The 25,616-nt window shown below is 46.0% G+C and overlaps 1 long non-coding RNA gene across 1 annotated transcript; it reads right to left on the bottom strand.

Moving 5' to 3' along the window:
* Positions 1-1,283: 1,283 nt before the first annotated feature.
* LOC311032428 lies at positions 1,284-12,528 on the bottom strand. The gene is made up of 3 exons (XR_014599182.1): positions 12,140-12,528; positions 3,445-3,531; positions 1,284-1,330 (listed from the first exon to the last, which is right to left on the bottom strand). It is a non-coding gene; the product is annotated as an uncharacterized lncRNA (long non-coding RNA).
* Positions 12,529-25,616: the final 13,088 nt, after the last annotated feature.

Below are 25,616 nucleotides of genomic sequence, written 5' to 3'. Positions count from 1 at the left end.
AAACACATTTAAAATATGTTTTATTGTGCATTTTAAATAAGACCATTTCATTCACCTCGACCAGCTCAATCACCTTCAAGATGTATCCTGTATCAGCCTCTAGTGGTGGAAAGTGGGAACTGCAGCCACATCGACTTGTGAAGTACAAAAGATAAAAGTGAGATAGATTCAGCATCCGTGAGTCGATCGTCCCTTTCCTCTTCCCGCCCGGCGTGTTTGCAGAAGACGCACAGATGCATTGATCCACGGTTTCATAACCGATTTCAAATGGTGCTAGAAGGCTTCAGCGTACTCTAAACACCAGGAGAAATCAGTTATCTTTTAGAGGAGAAAGTGGAGGAGGAGGAGGAGGAGGAGGAGGAGGCGGAGGCTCGCTCTCTGCCGGAGCTGTCCTCCTGTCCTCAAGAACACTGATTTCAAATGGTGCTAGACAATGGAAACACACATCTAAACCACCACGTGAAACCAGCTTCTGGGGGAAGACATGACGGCCTCACAGCTGCAGCGGTGAGTTTGATGAGTGTAGCTTAAATACATGGTTCTTTATTAGCAATATCACTGCCATTACAGCGGCTTGTTTTCTGGCTGGAGAGCAGACAAGACAACAAATCAAGAAAATAAAACAACTTTAAACCTCATAATGGAGAATTGAGGGGAGAATAAATAAGACAATTAAGTGAATAATGAGTTCCAAATATGACCTGAAAGTAAGATAATTGACAAAATAATCATTACTCAGTGTACACAAAGCTTTCATTCATATGTCATGGTCTTCTTCAGCAAGATAACGACTCCATCCGCCGATGAAGACAGTGAGAAGCAGCTGAAAGTCCATCTTACACATTTAAAGGGAATGTTTGTGGGATTTGGTGGAATCTAGTGGCGAGTTTTGGGATCAATTTCAAAGTAAACCAATGGTTTTGCTTTAAGAACCAATGGTTTTGCTTTGGCAACCAGTAGAAAACCAATGGTTTTAATTTAGAAACCAGCAGGAAATCAACGGTTTTGCTTTAAGAACCAGTAAAACACCCTCAGAAGCCACGCTTCCTCCCCACCGTCAGCGGAGGACAAACGTGACAGCACTTCTCATTCGGAGGAAGCCTGTCTTCAACATGAATGCGGTTGCCATGGCAACGCAGCGACGGGGACAGCTGGCACATAGACATTCGCCTCCAGCGGCAGAGAGACGACTCAAACAGAACGTACATCACAACAAACGAGGCTGACGTTCGGAGGGATTCATGGCCTTGTTTCACAATATATATATATATATATATATATATACATATATATATATATGGTGTTGTTGAGGGTGACAGTCTCGTCGATCCTGCAGGGAAGAACGACAGTGAGTGTGAACATGCATCAGTGTTTCCATGAGTATACAGCACACCCTTTAAATCCATCAATAGCTTGTTCAACGTCCCCCGAAGCCAAAGATGTGACGGACTGCACCCGTCCTGCGGGTTCACGTGGTCGTCATGGTGACACACCTTTCCCGAGACCAAACCTTAAAGGTGCAAAATACGAGATCGGGAGGGTTTCGATTAAGGCTCTCAACGTGGCAACGCCTGAGCCAGTGGCTCGTAGCCAAGCCGCTAACAGTGCTAACAGTGCTAACAGTGCTAACAGTACGACCTGCGGCAAACGTACGTAAACCAGACGTACCAGACCATGAACCATAAACTGGGAGATGCAAGAAAAGCAAAGCAAAGCTCAGATAACACAACGTCACTCTTCTGTATCTTTACGTAGCTAACAGCTGTTTGCTGCTACGTAGATGTTCAGAATGTTAAATACATCCAGCTCGTTAGCATAACGGTCGACGATCCGGCTCTCTCGGAGACTCTGTTGGAAGGAGTGAAAATTTGGATCCGCTAGTTTGAGCACTTTCACAAAGAGACGGACAACCATTCACACCGACAGGCAATCATAAAAAACAATAATAAAGCAGACACTATCTGTATCTTTGAGGCTTTTCCTATTTCCATAGAGTACATTCTGCCTTTCTGACCTTTGTGCATGAACCGATACGGAGCCTTCAGGTCCTCTGGTCAGTCTGCTTGGTCCTCCGGGACTAACAAGGTCAATATCGTTTTAAATGGCCGTTTAGAAATACAGAGGCCGGGGGGATCCGTGCGTACTTATAAAACAAGTCTGATGTATCGAGTGGAATCAGGGAAAGTCCGTTTGCAACCGAGGCCCACATGGTGCCGAACAGCTCCGAAAGAATCAACCCGGATCAGAAACCTCGACGCCAGATTAAAGCGGCTCGTAACGAAGCTCATTGACATTCGAGCATCCGGCGGAATGTACCAACAGTGGCGGGTGTGTGTGTGTGTGTGTGTGTGTGTGTGTGTGTGTGTGTGTGTGTGGTGTCTCGTGTCACAGCAACAAAGACTCGTTCGTGGGAAAAGCGGCGCCCGGCTGCTTATGTAACCGGGGCCGCGTCGTCATGACAACAAGGCTGCAGTTTAAACGCTGCGTTGACACAGGTTGGCTCTTTACAGGTGTTAACATGATGAGATGGAGCCAGGACCAGTGATGTGTTCAAGGAGGGGGGGACCAACTGGGTCCAGGTTGGTTTGGGGACTTGAAGACCTGGAGACCTGGAGACCTGGAGACTTGGGAGGGCGGAGACAGTGACTCTCACAGCTGAGCCGATCAAATGCTTTGTCATGTTATGTCACCATGTGGTTGAACACACATGCAGTTCTGTTCGCCGGCACAAGAGGGCGGCGTCACATCTACAAGCTCCACTGCTTCAAAACTGTTACCATGGCGACGTGGCTGCTTTCATCTCTCATCTCTGCACTTAAGTTTAGGGAGGTCAAAGGTCACGGTCAGCTCGCATCTACAACACCATCAACCAGCGGCGTTGAACTCATTTGTTTTTACCATGATGAGTCTGACAATTGGTGCTGAATATTATGATAATAATAATGATTTATTATTATTCTACTATTAAATATTAATACTAATATATTTGTATTTCCTAATGACTTACTCGTGAGCATTCTAAAAATAACAAACTATCCCGACCCAATTCACAAAAGATCATATCTATAAATCCTGAGATCTCATCCTTTCATATTAGATCATAACAATCAAAACAATAGGAACATTCAGGCTGCCTCGTGTGGCCAAAAGGTGAACTACAGCTATAAATGTAAAACCGGCCCAAAGTGAGGAAAATGTCCAAATTCAGTTCTCATAAAGATAGCTGAGAAGAAGAAAGCATTCTCACACACACACACACACACACACACACACACACACACACACACACAGCAGGGAGAAAGGCTTCCTTGTGGAGGTGAGGCGAGCGCTTGTTGTCGGCTCTCGCTCCGGCTTCCTGTTCTATTCTCTCCCAGGAAGTCACACACAGAGACAGCAGCTCCCACACACACACACACACACACACACACACACACACACACACACCCCTGGCATGAATGGCCAGCCCCTGGCTCCCCCGGGTGACAGTGATGTCATCCCCCCCTGCTCCGTCTGTCCACGCTGCCTCTGTTCCTGCGAGGAGAGAGAGAAAAATGATGATGCAAGTTTATATAAGATTACATTATTTTGCTGAGTCATGGTGCGATGCTCCGATGCACTGATAATTGAGCTCCTTTCATAACTGGGGTGGTCAAAGACGGCATCGTCTCTGAGTCACACCGCCGATGACCTCGAGGGCCGAATGGCGAGGAGAACGGATAAACGGAGGGAGGGATGGCGAGCGGAGGGGGGGGGGGCGTTAATCGAATAGATGCACAGGATGTTCCCGCCATTTAACAACAAGCATTAGTCACGCTGCCTGAACCACCTGCCGCATCATCACACCTTCAGGTGGGAAATGGAGAGTGTGTGTGTGTGGCACTGATGAAAACGTTGTCTCCGTGGAAACGATGACACAACACGACAGCTTTGTGAATTCGGTTGTTAAAGACTCATCACCTCGCAAATTGTGGCGAGATTACGAGTTTGGAACCATGACGGCGACGAGGCGTCATATATATATAGATATATATATATATATATTCATACATTCTGGGAACAGACGTGAAGAGACTCAAAGAGGAATCACGTTGTAATCGATGACTCCATTAACACGATAACGGCCTTGAAGGTTCCAGAGAACACTGAGCCACTGTAGTCCTCAGTGTTGTGTTATTTCCTGTGATCGGAGAGTGAAAGTTGGAACGGACTCAACCATTCATCATCGGGGGGGGGGGAAGTGTGGGGTGGAAGGTGTGTTTAACACCTGTGTGTGTGTGTGTGTTTGTGTGTTTCAATTCAAAAATCTTATCCAACAAATGTCTGTTCTGCTCTTTGAATCAATGAGCTCTTTCACATAATGATAACCCCCCCCCCCCCCCGGAACAACGCAGGCCTCCTATTGGCCAATCAGAGACAACAGCTACTCTAAAAGGTCGACTGTATTCAACCTGATACGATAATCACCACGGCTGCTTTGGGATGAACTTTAGCACAGTTAAAAAAAACAAAACAACAACATCTCTTTCAATATGGACACTGTGTTACGTTACCACGACGACCTCACAATCACAGGGATAAAAGGTCGAGACTTCCTTTCCTGTTTACAGTCCGATGAGCAACTTCAGACGCGAGTTAATGGATGAAGCTATCAATGAGATGATAAAAAATCTAAATTATCGTCGGGCGATATAGCAACACTAAGCTGTATCGGTTTCCCCCACCCCTAACCCTGTATTATATGATGCTTAAACCTCAATGTGCGTCAGCGGTGCGGTTCAGGCGGAGGTCGTGCAGTGTAGAAAGCCTGGGGGGGAGGGGGGGTGCTGAAGAGATATGCTAATGTAAGCGTTGCTGATGGCGGCGAGGGAGAGCATCAAGGAGCATGAGGAAGCTTTAAGTCACACACACACACACACACACACACACACACACACACACACACACACACACACACACACACACCGGAGCAGAATAACAGGGATTGTACAGTTCAGCCGACGACTCGGTGTTTTCATGCTGCATTTCCGTAGCTGGTGATTAACCGCCGTCGACGAGACATGAACCAGCGTGCGAGACGAGCGCGTTAGTCACGCGTTGCTTCCTGGAGGAGACTTTCACGTTCAGCTCGGTGGACGTCGGCTACGAGCGCCGATTTGAAAACAGCCGACGCAGCCGGGCATTCAGTCACATTTGGGCAACAGGACCGCTTTGGTGGGTTTAACTAAAGGAATACAAGTAGAATAAGTTTGTTACGTAACAAAACTACAGTAAAGATAATTTGGTGACACACAGGTCTCCTGGGTGAAAGTCCTGTGTTTGTTTGACCCGTCCTCTCCCATCTGTCCATCTTTATTCTACGTCGGCAGCTCTAATAATGACGAGGATGAGGTTTCACAGAAGCTAACGGCTGACTCGGGATCAGGACTCCACTACCCAGCATGCTCCTGGGCTTGTCTGATGTCTGATGGATGGAATAAGACTTCAGGCTGAAACCAGCAACATGGAGGTCGCTGATTGAAGCGCGTTGTAGCGTAAAAGGTGTTCGCTCATAGTCCCAAACCACGAAGATGAAAACGTTTCCTCAGACCAGCGTAACATCCATCAGCAGGAGGATAAACAGTCAAACAGGGATCACCCTCTGGGGATATAAACCAAAGGTTGAATGAAACAAACGAATAAGACAAACAACCTGCGTGATTTGGCTGAAATGAACAGAAGTAAGCGATGATATAACCCCCCCCCCCCCCCCCCCCCCCATCAGCAGATAAGCCTCCAGAGTTCCTGCTCTCCTCCAACACAAACAACGCTGACGTCTTTTTATCCTCACCCTTGTTTTTGCCAGCACAAAATCTTTTCTCCAGAATTTCAAACATCTGGCTTTGTTTGGGCCCAGTTCCGGGAACAACCCCCCCCCCCCCCCCCCACCACCCCCACCACCCGGCTGGACCGAGAGGCCGTCCTCCCTGGACACGGATAAACGTTGTTAATGAGGCCAATTTGAGGCGGCTATAAAAAAAAAGGCGGCGTGTGTCGCAGATCTGAAGTTAACTGGAAAACAGGCCTTCGGAAGAGGGGGGGGGGGGGGTACTCGTATCAGATGAATGGAGGTATCGATGGAGGGGGGGTGACGCTGGATACGCTGGTTACGTTGCCATGACAACAGTCTAAGTCAGCTGATATCAAGAGTTTAAGAGGATGCTGCTTTCAGGCTTTTGGTGGTTGAGACAGCATGTATGTGTGTGTGTGTGTGTGTGTGTGTGTGTGTGTGTGTGTGTGTGTGTGTGTGTGTGTGTGTGTGTGTGTGTGTGCGTGTGTGTGTGTGTGAGGGGAAACAGGTCATGACATAATCTTGACACATCACCCACTTACAGTAAAGCGAGATATTTAGTAATTTCTTTGCCAATAAAAGCGCCGACTCATAACTGCAGCCACCCCCCCCCACCAACCTCGTACTAGCTAACACACACACACACACACACACACACACACACACACACACACACACACACACACACTACAAAGAGCAGCCTTTACTGGCGAAGCGGTGCCAAAAAACGCCTCGTCACGTAACTCAAACACTCTGGCCTCGCTGCCGGGCAGACGTGTGATGAATGCACACACACACACATACACACACACACACACACACACACACACACGCACACACACACACACACACACACACGCACATGGCCTCAGAGTTAGTCAGCAGAAGCATTAACCGCAGGCCCTGGATTGTAAATCGTTCGACTTCCCCTCTGCTTCCCTCTTGGCTCGTCGCCACGACAACTTCCCACAATGAGCGGCGCGTTACAGTAAAGAGCCGTGACGTTCCTGGAACGGCTCGTCTGCCAACACATCGCCGCCGCCGCCGCCATGACTCTACAGAAAAGAAATGTCTTGATCTGGAGCCAGAGGTCCCTCCTGACATCTGATTGTAGGCGAGCGTCGTGTCAGAACGTGGAGGCGAGATTGATTTTTGCGAGTGAAAGATTCACGTTTAAGGTCTGCTGGCGAACAAACAAGTCTGAGTCCTCTTTTTTAAAAGCGAGTTGGCGGCGGCATCCGATATAGAGATGTACGCTGAGGCTCTGATTTATTTTTGCCTTTCACGGCGGTTCAGATCCGATGAGGGTTTGAGCGAACCGCCGAGACTCGGTTCTGCTTTGTTGAGTCATAAAGGTCTTTCAGCCATGAAGTCGTCTTCCCTCATTTATCTCAGATCTCAGCCAATTATTCATTGAAATAATCAATAGTTTATTCTACGATCCAAAGAGTTGCGTTTAAGTTGCGTTTAAGCCTCTTTTAGCTCATTGTTTTGGTTTTTAAGGCGGAACTTCAACATTTCAAATCAGCTTCAGATGAAAGTGTTTTTCAGCCACCAAACAGCAAACAAACAGTTTAATTTAGGAGCTTAAGATATGTTTTTGGTTCTCTGGATGTGGTGGAGACCAAAACAGAGATAAAAGGAGAATATCAGACTTGAATTCATCAGATGGACACTCCAAATTAATAATTATGCTGCAAGCTGTCTGGTGTCTATTTGGTGCCAAATAGGAAATAAAAACAAATTTACAGCAACAGCAAAGAGGCTAAAATATTGCTGCTTTAAAGCTGAATCAATTATTTTTAATGCAATATTTGAATCCAAGATAGCTGCAGGCTGCAGCAGATAAATGTCTTGTAGCAAAATAAAACCATTCTGAAACATTTGGAACTAAAGTCGAACTAAAGTTTAAGGCCACCGATGGTTTTGTAACGTGTCACTTCTTTGATATCTTACATCAGAAGTCTTCTCACTTTGAGAGCCACAAATTATTTATCCGGCTCTCTGCTTATTGGCTTTTTTCCCGCTCACCTTGAGGTAATAAAATACAACGAGTGCAGAACAGGAGCTTGCGGCATGAATACATAAGGTCAATCTTCCTCACTAGGCTGCGTTCTGCTCGGGAATCTTCTGTCCAGTGAAACAGCGATCTGCTCCCACGAGCCCCGACGCCAACTCTCCGCCTTCCAACAACAATCGATTGTGCGAGCAGGAACTTTCCTGAACCATCCACCTCCGGGAGAAATCAATAACAACAGGATGTCTTTGCATGTCAAAATCTGTCATTCCCGTCACGCAAGTTTGCACTTTCAATATCGCCGGATGGAAAAAGATATGGATCAGGCCACAGAGAGAGTTTCAAAGGCGTCCACGCCTTCAGAAAAAAACACCTACATGAGGAATCTGTACACGTTCATTAATAATTAACGTCCATAAACAGCCTCTGAGTTTGGATCCACCCGAGAGCTCTGGTTTCCAGTATGAATGAGGACAAAGGCAAGACAAACCAGGCGGTTGTATAGAAGTCTATGAGAAAATGGTCCTACTTCTCTCTGCTGGCCACCAGGGGGCGACTCCTCTCTGGTTGTATAGAAGTCTATGAGAAAATGGTCCTACTTCTCTCTTGATGTATTATCTCAGTAAACATTGTAAACATGAGTTTATGGTCTCAATCTCTAGTTTAAAGTCTTCTTCAATCCAGCATGATGTTCATTTAGTACATTATGGTCCATTTAGAGTCCAACAGAGCATCCGAAATGCCGAAATCTTCAAAGCCGTAGTCCACAAACCAACGGGTGACGTCACCATGATGACGTCCACTTCTATTAAGTCACAAACCACATACGATCCCCAAGTGAAAGTCAAAAGAAGTGAATCCCGGTCTTCTGTTGAGGACTGATGAATCCTGATGATCTGGAACTACCGGACCTTGGTTGGTTAAACCCAGAGACAAACACACTGTTCATCCTTTTTTGCTGAGTCATTATTTGCAGTGCATCGTATTTGAGGAAGTGGCACAAAACGTCACAACTACTGTGTTCTTAAATATAAAACGTGGGTGTGTATGTGTGTGTGTGTGTGTGTGTGTGTCAGTCAGACAAAAGGCCTTTTTGTTCCGTGGAAACAGGAACTGTGGGTTTGCGAAGCCACTTCACGTCGTCGTGACCACATGACTCAACAATAGCAACACGGCCGTGATGACGAAGCGACGTCATCTACAGACTAGTTAGACAGCGTGGACACACTTCACTCAGCCGAAGGATTTATGGCGGACTCGAACCAAAGAAACAGAAGAGTTAGCTCACGGCTGCTGTAAGCTCACAGCTACAGTTAGCTAACAGCTACAGTTAGCTCACGGCTACAGTGAGCTCACGGGTACAGTTAGCTCATGGCTGCGGTTAGCTCACGGCTGCTGTTAGCTCACGGCTGCAGTAAGCGCACGGCTGCTGTTAGCTCACAGCTACAGTTAGCTCACGGCTACAGTTAGCTCATGGCTGCTGTTAGCTCAGGGCTACAGTTAGCTCATGGCTGCTGTTAGCTCAGGGCTGCTGTTAGCTCATGGCTGTAGTTAGCTCATGTCTGCTGTGAGGAGAAGACTAAACCCTTCGGCAACATCTTTCTAATCATTCAGTCCCCTGATTCGACGCTACGGTTAGCGGGAAGGTTAAAATATTAGAAACATTTACCCTCCCTCTCCCCCAGTTGTTAGCCAGCCATGAATGCTACAGTTAGCAGAAGGCTAAGTTAGACTATTAGCAACATTTTCCCTCCATCTCTTAAACGCTTCACTGATATTGTAGCCAGCCCCAAATCACAGGAAAATCTCCATGGTTGTCATTTTCACGACTAAACCAGTATTTCTGATTAAGCTCTAGATTGTAATTGACGCATTTAATGTTACATTTTTTTTAAATTCCTGTATTTTTTCCACATAACAATACACAAGTCAGTTTAGTTCCACTCTGGTGCAGCCCTCGTATATCATACAACCACGCGATTTGCAGTTTCCGGCGGCCACATCCGATCGGTCCGACATGTTTTGGCTGTAGTCACGTCGCAACTGCTCTGCTGTTTGTTTTTCTCTTTGTTCAGATAATGCACCAGTTAGATGGCCTCACCTTTAACACGGCTCATTTATCATAAATCATAATGAACACTGGCACCTAACCCATAACGCTACAGGCGCGCCAAAACATTTTTGTGTCCACAGCTTTTCCGAGGAGTTTTTGAGTCACTCACATCCAACCAACTTAAGGTCAGGGTGGGATCGACCTTTCATTAAGGAAGTATTGATCTTTGGTATAATTTGAAACTTTGCACAATGCTAAAATTAGCCTGCTAGCCACATCAAGGTCGCCAGCCCTGCCCTCGCGTCATTTTCGTGGGTCCCGCCTGCCAGAACGTGCCAACGCATTTCGCACTGCCGTTCCCATCTGATGTCTGCGGCGTCGCTTCATCACGCCCCCCTGTTGGACGAGTGGACCGTTGGAAAACCTGATGAAGGATCAGCATCGGAACCAAACTGATTCTGGTCCTAGTTTTTTAGTTTCACAATGATGTTTCCTTCAAAACCACCGCTACGACCACACACACACACACATCAGACGACAGCATGAGATCACAGCTCCTCAGAGGCGTTTTTTGTTGTGTGTTGCCGAGTCAGAGGCCCTCACTCTCCCAGCCCGTTAACGCCCACCGCAGCACATGAACACACCCTCGCCGTGACATGCCGGGCCTCTCCGCTGCCACTTCCAAGTCAAACAGAGGGCTCGGCGTTTGGCCGCTGCCAGCTCCCAGAAAAACCAGGGCAGGAAATGATGTAAGTTAGGATTCAGCCCCGAGGGCGCTGCTATTTTACGCCTTGTAATGGTCAGGTGTCAAATGTTGCTGGTGAAAACATGTTTTCGGAGAGCATCGGATACGGAGGGAGGAATCAGGGTTGGGCAATCGGACGAACGCATCGGTGAGCAGCTCGATCAATTGCCAATGGAAATTCCCCTTGTTGAAAACGACTAAAATTACACTGAACTTGATTTAAAGACCTATTTAGAGTGAGCGGGAGGTAGACTAAACACAGGCGACACTTTCCAGAGCCTGTCTGCCTTTCGTTGTCTTTGAGTTTCTGCTTCTTACAATGAATGCAGACTCAGAGAGCAAAGGTCTCGGCAGCTACCTTCGGCCTGCCACGACTCGGCCTCGGATCGGTTCGATCCCTCGTTACCATTCAGCTTCCCCAAGGTTTTAAGTGAGAACCAGCTCAGCCCACAAAACCTCTGTGGTGAATACGCTCTACTACCTCGGAGCCACAGCTGCCCTGCTATTCACCTCGCAGGATCAAAGGCAGCCAGGTGCAACTGGTGCCGATGCTTTAGATCAAAGGCTGAACGTTTTACAGTGAAATTACGAAAGGCCTCTTATATACTACTTATAAAAATGGTACACACAAATACAGAAGACGAGGACATTTGACGCTAACTGTTTCGCAAACACAACATTCAAAGTTCGACCCCCAACTCCACCACACTACGGCCGCACGCCGGCGAACCACCTGCAGCATCACCTACGGCACCAAAACTAAAAGCCAACTCCAGATCCACCCGAGTTGGCGTTTCATTGAGGACGTTTTGATTTTTTATGTTTTTTGGATGCGTGCTTGTAAGTGCGTCTTAATCGCGGCAAAATAATACAACTCAGGAAAATTGCCACCGCACACCTGTTCTATCTATATGTTGTTTTTTTAAGGAAAATCCTGCATGAAAAATTTCAAATGAATGTATAATTTTCACATTATTCGGCATTATTAACATGATGTCAGCACTATTTTATCACTTTCACACCACAAACACTTAATTTCATCCATTAATTAAAAAAAAACAATAATACAAATATTGGCAGATTTAATATTCCAATATAGATGAGTGTCTCCAGGATATTATTATTAAATATCACTGTCACCGCAAAACAAGGGGGAAAACTAAATCACTTATCTAAATATACTGAGAAAGACATTCTACTTGTTTAATTACTGTGACACTCCCAGACTTTCACTTCCTCTCTACCTGCCAGAGCTTTACTGAGGCGTAACAGGGGTGCAAGCGGGCGAGCGGGAGGGAGGGAGGGAGGGAGGTGTCGGTGTATCGGTGGATCCTGTTACCTTCCAGTGGAGCGAGCTCATGTGGGAAAGTACACGGGCAGGTAAACAAACCCAGGCGGATACTGCATGTGGTGGTCATGACACACACACACACACACACACACACACACACACACACACACACACACACACACACACTGTGGTCCAGGTCTACTCACCGTCTCCTGTGTTTCTTGTCCTCCCAGTTTTCCCTCGTGACTAACATTTGTGAGCGTAACCTTCCGTCTTTTTTTTAATCCACAATCTGACCACGAAGGCAGCAGCATCCATTTCTCTCGTCTAACGTCCATCCTCCTCTTCCTCCTCCTCCTCCTCCTCCTCTTCCTCCTCCACCGACGGCAGCGATTCTTGCCTCTCGCCGGCGTCCTGTGACACTGACTGAGTTGCACGCCGCCTGCCTCTCTCTCTCTCTCTCTCTCTCTTCCTGTGTGTCCTATTAAAAAAAAGAAAAGCCAAGTGGGTGTGTCTCTATGAAACAAGCCGGAAAAATGTTCGAGGAGGAGAAGGAGGACGCGCACACCCACGTGTGAGCAGCGCTACACATGTATGTGCGTGTCATCCTGGGAGTGTGTGTGTGTGTGTGTGTGTGTGTGTATGTGTGTGTGTGTGTGAGTGTGTGTGTGTGTGTGTGTGTGTTTGTTTCCGTTTTCCTTGACTCACTTCCTGAATGCACTTTGCACCCGAAAGGAGTGTGTTTGCGTCTTAACTGTGATGCCAAGCGGCTCTATTTTGTTTTTCCAGGCAGCTGGACGGGGATCCCTGCAAGGGACGGGAATCGAACCGTAAACCCCCCCCCCCTTGTCAATAAGAAGTCCCGGTTTTCCTCCGTTAGCCTCCCAACATATGAACTGAATGGCAAACAGCGGGAGAAGGAGAGCAGCCGAGGGAACTCTATAAAAAGAGAGCCCCGTCTCCATGGCGATGCCAGAGGCAAAGAGCGGTTCTTGTCCGAGTGGCCGCGCTCCCACACCCTCCCCTCCCCTCCCCGCCCCCACCTCCTCTCTGTACACACAAGGCATTGTGGGAAAAAGCGGACGCAGCTCACATGACTTCCCGGATCGCAGTCAGACTGCTGAGCGTCACAATAAAGAGGTCAGAGGTCAGAGGTTGGTATATCTCTCTACGCCGACGACTGAACCCTAAAAACATCAAAATGTTTTTCCAAAGTTTTCAGCCTCTTTTCGACCGATCAATAACAACAGATATTTTAGTCCGAGACTTCCCGAGGTGGAAGAACTTGGGTCTCGCCCGTGTTCCCGGGGGTGAACCCGCCGCGGTGATCCGTCTCCCGGCGCGTTGCCGAGGTTTCTGGGTCACGGCGGTAAACAGAAAAACAGCTGCTCGGAGAAGGTGAGAGCAGAGAAAGAAAAAAACAGGGTCTGTGTCTCCAATTAGAACGCATGATACATGGTCACACACACACACACACACGCACACACACACACACACATGCAGCTGGGTCGGACTTTCACAAGTGTGTGTGTGTGTGTGTGTGTGTGTGTGTGTAAAGGCTGCACACGTGTGACCTGAGTGATGAGCAGGTTTCTCGCTAATGAGGCCGAATGCTAGTTTACCCCCCGCAGAGATACAGCTTCTGACAGAATGAGGACCCACTCACACACACACACACACACACACACACACACACACACACAAGCAACAACAAAATAGAGCAGGAACTACACCCTGCCAGCTCACCAGTGTGTGATGTCAGGATGTAACCTTGACAACCGCGTGGGTGTGTGTGGTATGAGTTTGTGTGTGTGTGTGTGTGTGTGTGTGTGGTGTGTGTGTGTGTGTGTGTGTGTGGTGTGTGTGGTGTGTGTGGGGTTATAAAACAGTTGCGGGGTCAAAGGTACACCGGCAACACGCCCATCTCCCAGCCATTCACAAACGCCGGTCAGATACCAGGGACGCCGGCAGAACCTGGAGCTGCTGAGTCAACGGTGTGTGTGTGTGTGCGTGTGTGTGTGTGTGTGTGTGTGTGTGTGTGTGTGTGCGTGTGTGTGTGTGTGTGTGTGTGTGAGAGAGAGACAGCAACACAACACAACACAAAGCTACATTTTCACTACTGCCTACAAAGGCCATGCAAAGACGCTGATAGATGCTTATTTTGGTCAGTAAAAAGTGTGAAGTCATGCTTTGTTAGGTCTGTCTGCAAGACCACAAGGTTTCTGCTTTGAAAAGAAATAGCTTACCCTAACTTTAACTTTGACCGATAAAGGCTGCCTCATGAGGAAGAACTACGTTGGTTTGTTTCCGTCACACAAATGCAAATAAAGTTCATTTGAACCGTCGCTGCTGGAAACTAAACTCACACAGTATTCTGTTACATTTAAAGTGACGGACCTGTTTTCCCACTGACCTCTACCACACTGTACATCAATACACACGCACACGCACGCACACAAACACACACACACACACACACACACACACACACACACCCAGGTGAAGCTGTAAAGGCCACATACAATGAGTTTGGGAGGCAAAGTTCACAAAGAGAGGGAGTGGCATTGGTGTACAAGGGCCGGAGGAACACACACACACACACACACACACACACATACACACACACACACACGGCCATTCAACAGGTAGGATCACGCTGTTCGCCCACACACACACATTCTTCTCGTTCCAAAGCCAGGTAAACAAATTTGGTCCAGAGAGGAGAAGCAGAAAGAGGTGTAAACCACACACACACACACACACACACACACACACACACACACACACACACACACACACACACACACACACACACACACACACACACACACACACACACACACACACACACACACACACAGTGCCTTATCCTAACCCTTAAACCAAGTCTTCACCCCTAAGATGTTGATCTGGATTCACTATGAATTAAAATGAAATTTCATGCAGATTCATCACTTCATCACACAAACACACAGACGGACGGAGACTTGTACCTTTTTACCTCACATTTTCTGTATCTGCAGCATTGATGAAGTTCCAATGAAGCCTGAGAGAGAGAGAGAGAGAGAGAGAGAGAGAGAGAGAGACCACATGGTTACATAAGAAGTCCCTGAGAGATGGACAGCATCTCTCCTGTCCTTGGTGATCAACAGCTCGACAGCCTCTCAGAGTCCCGGAGGGAAAAAATAAAAAACGTTACATAAAACGCCATTCAGCATAAATAAACAACACACGAGGCAAGACATGAGGCCATGAATCACACACACACACACACACACACACACACACACACACACACACACACACACACACACACACACACACACACACACACACACACACGCCAACACAGATTAACATCTGTATCCTTCCTCACATCTCCGTGGAGCTGCTTCTTAAAGGAAGCGTATAGACGTTGAGGATAGAAGATGGAAACGAGGCGGCGGCGAGTTTGTCGAGCATCGACGTATTTCTGTGGCGTCTCATGAGAAATGTGTTTGACCGTTTTCAAAAGTCCTTTCCCTCGAAAAAATCTACTCAAAATGACCAAAATGAACCAGGAATAGCTCCTCAAACATGAGGTTATTGTTTGTATATTATATATATATATATATATATATATATATATATATATAAACTGTAGGAAAAAACGGAGCTGAGAGAAGGTGGCAAATATATATAAATCTGCAATTTTGTTACAATGCTCAGGAGTAGAAAGTACAGATGTTTGTATTAAAACATACATTTAGATTTAGATTTTTAGATTTAAAATTGCTACACCTCTGAGAAGTTAGCAACACCTCTGGACTACTTAAGGTGGACTGACCTTTAAGGTGGGCCAGTGCCGTTCGCCATTCACCTTTAAGTGACAAAGTGTAAATATTACTCACTATGAATATTACTTACTATATCCATGTTACACCATGTTACAAATAACATAAATGTTCCAAGAACATCGCGGTAGCAATAAACACCATCGGTATCCGATACGACGAAGAGCTCCACGCTATAAAACGGAGCTCAAGCGGGTTTCGTTAGAGTCCTCTGGCTCATGGGGGGTTTAAATGATATCGCACTTGTTGCTGTTTGACCCCAGACTCTCTGGTGTTGGTATGCCCCAAAATCCCGGAGACTTCGTCCATATTTTAAAACAGTATGTGATCCAACCAAATCCAACCCACCAAGGAAGAATCGCTCAAATTGCCGATATGTGATATGATTAAGGAGGGATTAAGGTCCGGTCCGTAGACACTGATCATTTGTCAGGTTGAGGCGGAGCGGCGGACGATCAGCTGATCGGACGGACGACACATTAACGGAGAATGTCAGATATATTTAGCTCGACTCTGGCTTCTCTGTCGCCTCCGGCTCAAACATCTGCTTCTCAAACCTGCTCTAATGAACCGGTTCCTCCCGTATGCTGCATAATGTGTGGCCATGACACCTGCACACACACACACACACACACACACACACACACACACACACTTCATTACCGACAGCCACACCGATGCAGCCTGCTTGCCTGCACACATTAATGATCGTATTTAGTGACAAACATGATTCAGTTCCATGTTCACAAAGTTCAGCTCGGTGCAGCTGCAGACACGGCGCCCCCTGGTGGACTAAGAAGGAGGACTATACTGTACTTCTTCCCTACATAAGGTACTTGATATCAGCAACACCCTGTTGGCAATTACACCAAGGAAGTGACCATATTTGGACTGTGGAAGAGCGACGGGTGGATCTGACAAACACAAGCGGCAGATCAGCACCCTTACTGGATCTGGATCTGGTCTGTTGGACTCTAAATGGACCTGTCAATCAGCAGGTAAGCCCCGCCCCCTAAAGCATCCCCTGCTTTCTGGTCTGGTGGACTCTAAATGGACCATAATGTACTAAATGAACATCATGCTGGATTGAAGAAGACTTGAAACTAGAGATTGAGACCATAAACTCATGTTTACAATGTTTACTGAGATAATACATCAAGAGAGAAGTAGGACCATTTTCTCATAGACTTCTATACAACCAGAGAGGAGTCGCCCCCTGGTGGCCAGCAGAGAGAAGTAGGACCATTTTCTCATAGACTTCTATACAACCAGAGAGGAGTCGCCCCCTGGTGGCCAGCAGAGAGAAGTAGGACCATTTTCTCATAGACTTCTATACAACCAGAGAGGAGTCGCCCCCTGATGGCCAGCAGGGAGAAGTAGGACCATTTTCTCATAGACTTCTATACAACCAGAGAGGAGTCGCCCCCTGGTGGCCAGCAGAGAGAAGTAGGACCATTTTCTCATAGACTTCTATACAACCAGAGAGGAGTCGCCCCCTGGTGGCCAGCAGAGAGAAGTACACTTTTCACAAATGTTTCAGGGGCCTAGTATAGTAATATATCTTCTAAAACAGGCCACCAGCTTTATTTATCAACATAATGATGATCTGCTGAGTCATTTGTGGAAAAAAGTGTTTAGAGTGTTTTCCCCCGTTAGCAGTGCAACCGTAGCATCAGGGCTTCGGTGGAATCACAGTCAGCACCGCGTTATCTTCTGTGTGATGGAAACACGAGTCAGAACAGAAGAAACCACATGAGCTGCCGATCTTACTGTGTCAACAAGCAACATGTGGATTTGTGTAAATGTCAACATTAACGGTCGAGCCGTAACATTAGCTAGCCGGCAGTATCGGTTAACGCTAAACTACAAACATGAGTAGATGCGAGCCTCCTTTCTGCGCCGTGATATGGTTGTTGTTCGGTAGAAAGAAAATAGATCCTACATGAAACTGCTTGAGGGGTCGAGTCCCATCTAGTTCCTGTAATCAGGGGAAGTCGGGCATCTCCACGGCCGATATCTAACGATGGGTACTGTCTCTTTAAAAGAGTGAGGAGCCGTATAAATCACTCAGTTGGGTATTGACAGATTGGATATTTCTGGTGGATCATCTGTGCCGGTTTCCCGCCGTGAGGGGACGGAGGCTGACGGACGGTGAAGGGGGGGAAGGCCGGTGGCGGCGCGGGGTGGGGGGGCGCGGACCGACACAGTGCTTGCGTTGTTCCCGTTGCCCTTGGACTCGGAGACATTAATCCACCGGGTATGACAGACTCAGAGAGAGAGAGAGAGAGAGAGCATCCCATTGGCTCAGCATTACTGTAGCAGCTGCAGTAGCAACATGGCGGCGGTGGCGGCGGTGGCGGCGGCGGGAGGGCGAAGCAGCGTCCCACTGGCCGCTGGGAGATGTCAATCACGACCTGGAGCCAAATAAGGAACCACAGTTCCCTTAATGATGTAACCGCAGTGCTATGACAAAGCTCTTTTGCTGCCAACAACCTTGTGTGTGTGTGTGTGTGTGTGTATGTGTGTGTGTGTGTGTGAGTGTGTGTAATCTCAGGGCGCTGGTTCCTGCTGCATCCAGAGTGCCGTACATCGTGTTCCTGAATGCGTCTGACAGCAGCCTCGTGTGCTGCCAAAGAATGTGCTTCCTGGCATCGGCCACACACACACACACACACGCACACGCACACACGCACACACACACACGCACACACGCACACACACACACACACACACACACACACACACACACACGCACACACACACACGCACACACGCACACACGCACACGCACACACGCACACACGTTTTCCTTTCCTGATGTCCCCATCGTTTCACCTGTGTGGATATTTGCTTTGGCGAGAGAGGACGGATGGGTTTGGCTCGTGATTATGTGCACACACACACACACACACACACACACACACACACACACACACACACACACACACACACACACACAAAAGCAACCACAACACCCTCCTCTCCGCCAGAAAACTCCTCTGGTTTCTGTTGTTCCTCGTTCATCATGTTCACTATTATTTACTTCCTGGATGTCTTGATTGACAGCTCCCTCGGCCAATCACACGCAGCCTCTCCGTGTACGACAGATTACACGGCTGATAAATGAAATGTTTCTCAATCAAACTCCACTGAAGATTCAAACATATTTGTATGAAAATACTGCAATAATGTGATAAATATTATTGGCTCCCTGTTTGATTTTAGATTTTAAAGATTGTATTGATAACAGTTTTTTAATTGTGTATTACTTTAATCTTCCTGTATTTTATCATTCACCTTGGTATTTTATTTCCTCTCTGTGTACTTTGCATTTGTTTTGATGAGGGCTCTAGAAATATAGTAAACAACAAAATAGCACATTGTTTCCACTGATGCAGTAATTCCTTTAAATCTAAGTCGGGTAGATAATATAAGTGTGAGAAAAACTGATTTTCTAGTTTAAATGAATGAAGATAAGATAAGGAGGAAGCTGCAGAATGTTTCCGTTGTCACGGCAACAACAAGCACAAATAACAACGCTGGTCCGAATGATTATTTAGATTCATTCAATAATAATTTTCTCGCGCAGAAAAGGTGAAAGGTCGGAATGAACGAACGCCTGGTTCAGGTAAAAAATAACCAGTTGGTCCGTCGCCACGGTGACACACAGCACAACTAACAGCACGGTTGAGCTGCGACACTCATCAGAGTGGTTTCTCTCACGCTCGCCGTTAGCTGCTAGACTAGGGTGGACTCACGTAGACCCCAAACCTGCACCCCAGCAGGACCTTGGGTTCTGGACCCCCCGCGGGGTCTACTTCTTCAGAGTCTAGGGGGCGCTACAGCTCCACTGCAACTCTGCATCCGGCCTTTTTAAGCCCTAAAAATCATGCAGAGGTTTGAAAACTTCGCCATTAAAACTCTCTCTGTCTCCGTCAGCTTCACAACAATAATTTGTTACTTTCATCTCCTGCAGATAAACAAGGGATCCATGAGGATCACACGTGGGTCACTGTGACCCCCGGAGACCTGTTCCAGTCTAGTCCCAGTCAGACCAGTCCAGCAGCTGACGGGTCACTCTGGTCTTTAAATAAACAACCTGAAAGCAAAACAATGTCACGGGTCGGCCGTGTTGTTACCCAGCATGCCGAGGGAACGGTAAACTCCATCCGCCTGTCATGTTATCCTCTCGCCCCCCCGACCCCCCGACCCCCGACCCCCGACCCCCGGATCCTGTTTCCTGCTCCTTGCTGCTGTTGACATCACACTCGCTCTGCGTCGGCTCATGAATGAAAAGAGGAACATGACTCACAGAGAGCGGAGACCACAATCACGCACAACGAGTTCTGAGTAAGCCGCCGCGTGTTCCTTTGAAGCGCCGGCGTTCACCTGAGTGGATGAGTCACAGCGAGGGGGGGGTGGAGCCGAGGTCATGGTCCCTCACAGTCACACATTTTAAAGATTAACACACAGACGGAAGAAGCGAAGGAGGGGAAAAACATAGTTACCTGCAAAAAAGAGCTTCAACTGCAAAAGTGAAAATCTGAAGAAACGATTGTGATCAAAAAAAAGAGAGAAATCAGTGAAACTTCGTCGCCGCCGTCTGAAGACGAGACGGAGGAAAGTCCCACACGCAGCGTCTCCTGAAAGCATCGCCTCCAGAAAGCAGCGCTGCAGAGTAATGAGATCAGATCTGATCCGGTTCACGCTGCTGGGACCCGGGTGGACCAATGAGCAGCCGGCGGGGGGGAGGGCGGAGCCTCGTGCGAGCTTGTCAATCACGTTGCCCAACTTGTTGTTGTTTCTGCTGGAGGATGGTGCAATCTGTCAGCAAGCAGCAGAAACAGGCGAAGACACATGGCATCGGTGCAGCAAACTGATCCGAGGTCAGCAGCGATGAGCCAACGTGGACGTCATGGAGGGAAAATCTGTTGTTGTTTGTTGCATTCAAAGTTACAAATTCACATAAGCACCTGAACGCAGCAGGAAAGAGTGTTTACGCCATCTTTGGACAAAGACGAGTTTGACATTTGAGATTCAAAAGAAAAACGATCTTCCGTGAAGCTGCTCTCTAACTTCTGCCAACGACGAGCTAACACCATCCCGGGCCAACGGTGTCGTCATGGAAACGTAACACCCACCCCTCCCCTCTGTTAGCTCCGTCGGCACTGTTAGCTGCTAGCTGCCAGCTCAGCCGTTGTTGTTGTAGCTGCGTGGAGGCAACAGATATTTATAGACTTGAGGAATTCTAATAAATAACAGCAGCAACAGGATGTTTTACATCAGGTCTTGATGATTTATGCTGATGTAATATTTGGTTTTCCAGGAAGAAAAAAGATATTGGGGTATTCATTTTTTTTCATTTGTTAAATAGCTACACAATATGACCGGGTGATGTGATTAAATTACTCCACTAAAAAAAGCTGGGTTGTACCTCCAGCAAGTTTCAGGAAATGCAAAATCAAAAAGAAGCAGCAATTTATAGACACACACACACACACACACACACACACACACACACACACACACACACACACCAGGTTTTCAAATTAAAGGTCGATAATGCCCTTTAAAGTTCATAAATGCCACTTAAGCATTTGCATTATCTCTACACTGTTGTCAAATTCATCGTCATTCAGTCCCGAAGCGGCCGAGAAACACGTCGTTGTGCTGCATCAACGGTTGCTAAGGGGCGTTGCTCGGCGCCCGTAACCGTGGGGCCGAAAGCCACATCATACCCGCCCTAACGGCCCACGCCAGCGGCGGGTCATACCTCCATCTCCGTATGACTCGTTAGGAGATGGGGTTCGTTTACACACACACACAGGAAGTGAGATGTCGAGAGAACAAAAAAAAGAGATGAGCTGACAGGAAATGGTCTGAGGTTTCTCAGTTCTGTGTTCTTGACGCACATCTCCAACTGGACCCAGACTCGGCTTCCTGTGTTTGTCAGAGACCCTTTTTACTAGATCACGGCCTCCCTGATCCCCGGACCCCTTGTCTCTTCCTTTGTGGCGGGAAAAAGGGAACGCAACGCCATGAAAACACAACGCAGAGACCCAGATCAGGTCTGGAGCTTTTCTATCGACCTCCGAACGCAACGAGGTGGTTTTAGAGGAAGTTTCAAGTGTCCTAGTGAGTCAATGTAACCAAAGAGGTCAGCTGACTGATCATCATGAAGAACGAAGACCTACATACATTTTGGGGGGAAATGAACTTCCTGTCGAAACACTCAAATACATTTTTTATTTAAATCATAAGAATTATTACATGGTTATAAATGCACTAAAAAGCCAAATCCAGACTTAGTTTCCTTCCTCGGTTCATGTGAATGAGCCCCGAGACCGAGGAAGGACCAAAGGGCTGGGAGGCGGGGCTTAAATGGCTGCATCCTCTCTCTCCTGTTGCATTAAATTTGCATTGACTGAATTGTTGGAACACTTGTTGAGCTATTTTTACTTTTTTACTACTTACTTTACTTTATAAAGTTGAACATATTAGCAGTTGCCTTTATACGCATCCAGGACTCGATATTCACTTCATTTTAGCTCCGTGTTTGGTCTCCACCAGCTCCTGAGAAAGTGTATCGATGGTTTTAGCTGCTAGAACATTAAGAACAGAACCAAAACTGTAAATCCACATAAAGAGAGGACGCACCATCCTAATTCATGTGTTACAGACAGGAAACTATATGTTACTCCTTTGATGAAGTTTAAGGGGGGTTTTATATTCATATTTGCTAACAAATTTGCTTTGCAAATCCTCATAGGTAATATTTTATCAGCCGCTCTATAATATATATATATACACTATATACTACACTTACATATGACTTGATTGATGACGTACTGGTCATAATTTACATTCCTGGTCAAACAGGAAAATCACACTAAATTGCAGTTTTAGATCTGGTTTCTTTACCTGTAAATTCTCCTAACATTATAAATAAGTAACCAAAGTATGTGATGTGAGTGACATTTTCATTCAATAATGCAGAATATAAAACATTTTATTCCATTTCCAAATACTTTATTGATATCGGTAAATGCTGAAGCAGATTTAAACAGCTCACTTGGGATTTTAATATTTTATCAGAAAATGTCAGACTCATTTAATATATAATTTTTGTTAAAATCTCAACCCATTCAAGTACTCGTCATCCCAGCTCATTAAACATGTATTTAAAATAAAAAAAGTGTGTGTGTGTGTGTGTGTTGCTTCAACACTGACGTAAAGTGAAACTCCTCGTGTCGCTTCCAGATCCCCAAAAAACGCTGACGTGACTAAATTAAACAATTCTCAATTCTCACCCCGATTGAAGTGAAACCGCCCACGAAACCTTCGGCCGTCCTCTGAATCACAACCAGAGTCCTCCGCGAGGCCGCTGACACATTCAGAGAGAGAAAGTTGAGATAAGGAGGTTTATTATTGGAGCGTCAGGTGCTTGGGTTTTTCTAGCGAGCCAGATGTGCGAGGCGAAGCTGAGCTCGGTCAACCGTCGGAAATGAGTTTCACACAACGCATCAAAAACATTTCACCCAATTAAAACAGAGACTTATTGTTCTGCCACGCAGTTCTTCGTCAAGCAAATGAATAACGCTCAAATTGCATTAATTCAATTGGAAAGATTACATATTAAATAAAATAAAGACTGAGTGCTTTACTCAGCTAATTGGCAGATAGCTCAGCGATTTGGCCGCTGAACAACTTGTCAATTTTCCAACGCTGATTCAAGAGTTTTGTTCTGATTGATGTGATCTCGTGTGTAGTCGGAGTCTGTCGCCCCGGCAGAGAAGAAAAAAATAATCACTCAATAAAATTGCCGACTGGAATCAGCACTTTTCTCCCCAGAGTGTGACTCAGTTAAACGAGGTTTGGTTTCAGACGTGGCTGCAGCTTTTACAACCACGACTTCTAACACGTGTGTTTAAACGTATTAATATCAAGTCAGTAAACTATTACATTAAGATGAAACTGGTTACAGAGCTTCCCTTGCTAGTATAAAGCCTATAGTAACCCTTTACATGTATCTATAATACCTTATAATTTACCAAAAATAGGAACTGTACGTTACACTTTGTTATTTGACGTTAAATTCTAACATTTTGTAGGGATTATACAGCGGCCTGTTTATTAGCTACACCTAGCTAAAATATAATCTCCCCTGATGTTTGTTTTTAACATGCTAGCTGGCAACGTGCTAGCGCTAGCCAGCCACAATTGCCCACCAGGCTAACTGGCTTACTCACTGCCTGTTAGGACGCTAGTTAGCTTGCATGTGACAATATGTTAATAAAGTTAACTTGTTACATTCCATCACAAATGTAACGTTATCTTAGCAGATGTTTTTTATCCAGTAATCTTACATCCTGGTCTTTATAATTACGTATTTTCCCCGTCTTATACTTCCAACACTTATACTACATAATACATCGTTCTTAAAGTGCAAAATTATCTCTTTAAATTAACAAACAACAAAATGTATTATTCATGGAACAATTCAAACGGGATCAAAGACTTTTACATGTATATATCGGCTGCCAGTAAAACCCTGACTCATCATCTCAGGAGAAATCTCTGAACCACTCCCACAAACAGTTCATGTGCATCCGAGGAATCCCAGACAGATGTGGAAGTTTCCCTTTAATCAATTTAGGAGAACTTGAGTGCTTAACATGGAAGGAGGCTTCGCCCACATTAACCACATTAAAGTGACTATTTATTTACTTTTCTTTGCAGGATTTTCGGGAATCTACTGAGGCGGTCTGTCGAGGAAAGCCATGACTATAACTGATACAACGGGAAAGATGAAAACCCTACAGACACAAACCACCTTCCCTCCATTAAGGCTTGTGTTTGATGGCGGTCCGGTAGAGCATCGTCAAGAAGGAAATCTACTTGTATTTCTGTCAAGATGAATAAGCCTCTTATGTTTAACGTTCTAAAACTGACAGAAACACTATGAATATCTTTAGAAAGAAAACCGATACCATTGATGACACATGCGACACAATGGTGAGCCGGACGGACAATCAAGCCTTCAGATAGAGTCCGACCCCTCCGACAGGGCCGACCTGTGCGGAGGCATCGACAGATCTTATATAGAGTCGGAGGTTTGAAGAGGAAGGACGATAACACCTTGTGTCATCATGAAACAGCTCTGACAGTAGAAGCAGGTTAGGACATAAAGTCAGAAGAAGTCCTACGCAAAACCTTCCCATCGGAATAATGCACAGGAACCGCTGCCTCCACGCCCGACGATACTTCACTCAGATTCATGAGTCAGCCGAGGCTCACTGCACTGTGTACTTATATATATAAATTATATATATATATATATATATATATATATATATATATATATATTTTTTTTTTTTTTTTGACTAGTGTTCATGTTTGCTTTTTGAGTTCTGTGTATAGATATTCTTTGGGTTTCATGCTCCCTTCCTCTCCTGCACTGAAATTACTTTTTTCCCTACTGAATATATTTTGTATTCAAATGATTTGCAAAATAAATTAAGTTGATTTATATAAATCGTATTAAATGGCTGCAATTAACACGTTTCAAATGTCAAGGCATTAGTAAGATGAAGGGACACGGCAACTAAAATCTAAATAAACCCGTTAAATTATGTCATTAGAAATCATAAATCATTCATTTAAGAGCATGCTGGGAAGAATAAGTAACATTTGGTGTTTTATGGAATTAATTCAGATTAATCTATTTATTTCATGCACCATTTACCTTAAAGAGGTGCTTGATTTTGTAGTCTATAATTATTATTTTTTAAACATGTAGCATTCTGCTGTTTACGGAGCAATGTTGAAGCTGGAAGAGAGACTGATTGTA

Source organism: Eutrigla gurnardus, assembly GCF_963514095.1.
Source record: "Eutrigla gurnardus genome assembly, chromosome: 21".
Taxonomy (NCBI): domain Eukaryota; kingdom Metazoa; phylum Chordata; class Actinopteri; order Perciformes; family Triglidae; genus Eutrigla; species Eutrigla gurnardus.
Note: the sequence above shows the minus strand (reverse complement) of the source record. Positions and strands in the feature narration are given on the sequence as shown.